General features: G+C 40.3%; 1 non-coding gene across 1 annotated transcript; it reads left to right on the top strand.

The window, feature by feature from the left end:
* Positions 1 to 2744: 2744 nt before the first annotated feature.
* trnah-gug lies at positions 2745 to 2816 on the top strand. Its single transcript has one exon. It is a non-coding gene; the product is annotated as a tRNA-His (tRNA).
* Positions 2817 to 5751: the final 2935 nt, after the last annotated feature.

Here is a 5751-nt window from a genome sequence, read left to right as displayed (position 1 = left end):
GTATAGAAACTCCATCATGCTAGCTAGCACGCAGTACGAAAAAGTCAGCATTACGAAAATAAACTCAACCTAAACTTGGTTCATATCTGACCCAGATAGACTGCAGGTTATAACTTCTTACCTGAAGTTCAGTTCACCTGACACTCTCGGACCAGCGGCCGCTTCGGGTCTCTGCTCCTGCCTCCCTTTTCCTTCATCCACCTGCTGGCCTCCACCACTTGCTAATGTTATTGAATCTGTGGAAGCTCCACGATAGCCACCACACGAAGTAACGAATAACGAGCCTATCTAAATCCCAGTAACGAGTAACGTGTTCCCGGTTTTGGGATAATAACTAGTTACCGTGCTCGTTACCACAATAATAACATAGTTACTGTAACGCGTTACTTAATAACGCGTTAGTCCCAACACTGGAAACAAATGATCCCTGTTGTCTTTGCTTAATGACTGGTTTTAGTCCTGACAATCCACATTGCTGGCATCGTATCTTTCAACATGTTTGTGGGTCGATTTGAATGATCCAGATGTAAGTGCAGCCACTCAGCCTCTACTGCAGATGTGTCACAAGTTAATCTAGTAGTAGGCTATGGCACTTGGCCACAGGTGGCAGTAGTGGACTGACCTCCATTTGAGACTGCTCCAGATGCTATGTGACAGTCAGTAGATCTGCAACAAATTGCAGATCATATGCAAGTTTTGGAAATTACATTATAAATATTCCTAACTTAGCTTTAAAACCAAGAAATTCTAACTCTCCCCCACACTCAAAAACAGATGACAAACCAACTGACACACCTGAATCACTCACTTTCTTAAATGCACTCACTCTCACTGGCTCTGTTTATTACTAATCACTGTGTAACTGCTGTAAATTCACAGTAACTGCCATCTCCTTACAAATGTTTATTATATTAACCACACTTATACAGACTGTATATAACTACCAACCAGGGCTGGAGTGGGACAAAAAATCAGCCCGGGCGTTTTGACTAGTGACTGGCCCACCATGGTATTAAAGGAAAAGCCATAAAGCCTTTATAATAAACTTAAACCTACACCATCCTCCCTATTCTGGTATTCTAAACAGTTCTTAGCAAAAATAGAAAACAACCTAATTTATAATTACATATACCTAACTAATAGGGTTGCCAACTCCCAGCACAAAAAGAAAAGAAGAAAAATAGGGAACCACTCCCGTACCCTCTACCTCAAGATGCTTAATTGACAAAACCGATTTTTAATTTAATGCACATATAAAACAAATGCATAGAAATCGATTATTTTTCTCAAGTAATTAAATAGATTCAACATCTTTCTTCAACAGAATTGCAGACTGCACAGATGGTACCTTCCCAAAGGAAAGAATACTATAACTTACTAGGGTTTAAACTAGACTTAATATTTACTGAATACAATAATGGATTTCTATACATTTTACATTAGATGAAAACTTTGGTTGTAAGATTCAGATAATTATTTATTAAAAGCTAGACATTTTTAAATGAGAATAAGAAATAAAAGTATTTCTTTGTGCCCCCCTTTCCCTGGTAATGCCCTACATGGCCCCCCCTGGCAAAACTTTGCTAGACCCGCCCCTGAAAGTAATATTAAATAAATCCTAACAACAGCTGATCCACCTTAAACGTGCTGCTGTTGTTTAGCGCGACCTCCGCTGGTTTCCTCTTTCTGGCACAGAGAGAAAAGCCGATCAGCTGATCATTGATCAGTGTCATGATTGAATTAGCAACTTTCTAGCAGTAGTACGTGAAGTAGTACGGGACAAATCACGTTCCTTTTCACCTCAACTTTAAAGTCCAACCTCCTCGGCTGTAATTGGTCCAGCCCAGAGTCATTCATGACCAACTGGCCAATCCACCACCATTCATTTATACCGTTAAAAAAAAGAAAAGAAACAAACCCCCATCGGCCCATAAAAACAAAAAATCACGAGCGACCCACTGGGCAAATGCCTGGTATGCCCGATGGCCAGTCCAGCCCTGTCTGTTGTCTTTGTACTATCAGAATAATGATTACAGTTTCAATCATTTTTAAATTACACATATGTTTCATAAGCAGTGGGAGCAGGTGGACTGAAAGACACATCTCTGGTGTAAAAGTCCACATCTGTATTTATCATACACCAGTGTAAATGCTCAATGCAGGGGTCTCCTTGTGGTGATGTCAGAGATCAGGTGACACTGGTGAGTACACTAATCCCTTCTGTCAGCAGGATTCTCTCCAAAAGATCTGCTCAACTTTCCAGACCGGAGTATCTGCACAAAGAAGAAGCTGCTGAACAGAGAGCAGAAACTGCCCTGCAGAACACAGGGACCTGGACTTTTCGTTGCACTTACAGTCTGTATTGTGCTTTTTCTTCTTCATATAGATCCTCAAATCTGTGTCAATGATGCACTCATTTACGCACGTGGCACAGTAACAGTATCTGCATTAACACAGGGACCTCGCGTGGTCTGACCGTAAATGCATTTTGGTGCTCTTCTGCACATCGTGCAGGTCAGCTGTTACACGCAGATTCCAGGCTTTTACGGTGAAATAAGAAAAAAAGAAGAAGCAAGATCCAGACTGTAACTGGCAGTGAAAAGCACGAAATGTTTGTAGTTCTAATGTTGATACGACCTAAACGTGTCAAACTTAAAACGTAGAGTCCTGCTTAGTGGGTTTAAAATGGACTCCTGTGGATTGGAGGTGATTGACTACATGGACGTTCAGCCTGCAGCTGAGCAGCCGTGATCGTATAGTGGTTAGTACTCTGCGTTGTGGCCGCAGCAACCCCGGTTCGAATCCGGGTCACGGCATTGAGGTGAAGCTTTTAAAGCAAATACAGCAGATAAAGTGGAGCAAGAATGAGGGTAAAATGGTGATTCTCCTGTCTGAAATCCGCACGAGAGATGAGAAAAAAACAGATACATGACGTTTGATATAATAATAAAAACAGGTTAATTTAAGAAGTCAACTTGTAACCGGTGATCAGTGTGTAACAAAAAGCAACCGCACGCTGTGCACTATTTACTTTATTTTGTCATTTCTACAACGGCTTACTGAGTTAGGATCAGCACCGTGTTAAGCACGAACACTGTGACCAGACTTTGTGCGTGTACATTTTTATCCACAAAGTTGTTGAAAGGGGGCAAAATCCATCAGAGTATGGATGACATGTAACAGTAAAAGACACTGAATTAAAACAAATGTTTTTGATTAAACAGAAGATTTCCAACAAAGACATAACACAGCCAAATGTTGTGGTTTCAAGTAGGGGAGCTTAACAACTTAAGTGGTGACTAGTTGTTTGTGTGCGTGTTGTTTTCCATTTTTTGTCTTTTGTTCTCTTCTCACTCTCCTGAGTCAGGATGTAGAGTGAGTACTCAGTACTGTTTTTTTGTTTTTTTGTTTGTTTGTTTTTTGAGGCAACAAGTTTCCAAAACATTTTTAAGTTCTGGGAACTAATTTGACTGTTGTTGTTTTTTATAAATCCCTTTACTGACCTCTTGTGGTAAGATATGAGCATGTAAATACTGTGCTGAATAACTTGTCAGTTACTGCCTTTAGGTGGCACTGATTGTTGACTGATTGACTGATTCTCCACCTGCTCCAACTCCTTAAATAATGATTGGAACTCTCATCATTATTCTGATGATAGTACCTTCCTTTTGAAAACTTTATGGTCATACTTTTTTAGATTTCAGACAGGAAAACCACCATTTCACCCTCATGGATACTTGTTCCACTTTGTCTGCTGTATTTATACGATCAGGGCTGGTCAGCTGCAGGCTGAACATCCCTGTAGTAAATCACCTCCAAACCATACAAGTCCATTTTAAACCCACTAAGCAGGATTGCACATTTTAAGTTTGACATGTTTAGGTTTTATCAACATTGGAACTACAAACATGTTGTGCTTTTCACTGCCAGTTACAGTCGTTGGGCTGTTGGGCTATTAAATATGCTGTGATCGCACAGAGACGCTTCCAAAGTATACATGTATCTGTTGTGGTGTCAGCCACTGGACTCTGGATTGGTGCAAATGTAGCTAAATAAAGGGAGGTGTAGCCCTAGCAGAAACAGAGCTTTGATTCATGCACCCACAGTATGCTAACTTTTAGTAGTAGCAGCTGGTTGACCTTGTCAGTATGCTTTTGGAACAAGAAGCTTTTTAGCTGCAGGCACGTCAGTGGATGAGCAGGTGACAAAGCAACTGATTTGAGGGGGGGTGGTACGGTAATCCAGCAACGCTAAATGATTGTCTACTGTTTTGTTCCACAGTTTCTTCACCGTCTGAGCATCTCCATTAGCGTGAATCGTGTGAGGTGATGAAGTTTGATGTGAGATACCATATTTCTCACAAAAGCTTTTGAACTCTTCTGCAGTGTACTTTGGACCATCTGCCCACGGGATGCCATGTCTACTAAACTGGGCTTTCAGTTGTTCAATGACACTACGACTGCGGTGGTGTTTCAGTTCATCCATGTAAATAAATTTTGAGTAGTAATCTATCAGTACTATATAGTGTTTAGATTCAAAGTTACAAATGTCAAAGCTCACTTGCACAAAGGGAAGTCTTCATTTGACTCCTGTTTAAAATAAAAAATAGGAACCAACAAGAGCTAATCAAATTGCACTGATTGTTTCTTTTAGTATCATTTTCTGACTTCAACCTTGAGGTAAGGCATAATGTATGACATTTTAGATTATTTTCTCTGTAAAAATAATAAAGTGAAAATCCAAAAGAATTCGGGGCTGGGCTAAACCCTCAATGTTTTAAGATCCTTGCAACACTCCTGTCTTGACTGATGTTGTTGTAAGAAACCTTGTAGTTGAAAGACCAGCATAGTTTTTAACCGTTTCATATGTTCCCTTACAGAAATCTTGAAAATGTCAGAATATGTTTAGAAAAAAGAACATCAAGAAGTGCAAACTAGAAGAAAAAGTGTTGTTTGGTGTGAGGCAGATGTTGCATTCAGGGTAAACAGAGTGAATCATGATGATATAACAAGCAAAGACCTAAAATATTACAGACCGTGGATGTATGGCTTTATACAGATCAGCAACTCACTCACTAATTGGGAGGGGGAAAACGATATTGTTCAAGAGTAGAGTAGAGGGGCTTAGTTTTATTTTGTTACTCTGTTTTTGATTCTTTAATGTTATAAGCTTGGTTTAAGATAAGATAAGATAAGATAAGATAAAACTTTATTAATCCCTCGGGTGGGTTCCTCTGGGAAATTCGGTTTCCAAAAGCACAGCACCGACAGAAGTTACAGAGTTACAGAATATTATATATATATATTAGGGGTGCAACGATATTCGTATCGATATTGAACCGTTCGATACAGTGCTTTCGGTTCGGTACGCATATGTATCGAACAATACAACATTTGTAATTTATTTTATCAACTTTCCTTCTGACGATGCTGTCTGTGTTGAGCGCTCAGTGAATCTGCGTTCGACTACTCCACCTAGGCTGCACTGTCGAGCGCAGATCCACTGAGGGCTCAACACAGACAGCATAGTCAGAAGGAAGAGAGCAGGGCAAGCTAGCAAGACAGAAGTTAAGCTCTCCTTGCAACATGGACCTCCCCCACCCTCATTCAGATCTGGCGTTTGGAATTATTTTGGTTTTCATGTGACGTATGACCCTGAAGGTAAGCGAGTCATGGACTAAAGTAAAACAGTATGTTGGATGTGCCACGCAATGCTCAATTACATGGGTGGGAACTAGTGTGTTAGTGCAGT

This window comes from Simochromis diagramma, unplaced genomic scaffold (assembly GCF_900408965.1).
Source record: "Simochromis diagramma unplaced genomic scaffold, fSimDia1.1 OVJJ01000426.1, whole genome shotgun sequence".
In the NCBI taxonomy this organism is placed as follows: Eukaryota; Metazoa; Chordata; class Actinopteri; order Cichliformes; family Cichlidae; genus Simochromis; species Simochromis diagramma.
The sequence above is the reverse complement of the archived record's forward strand: the minus strand, read 5'-3'. Positions and strand labels throughout refer to the sequence as shown.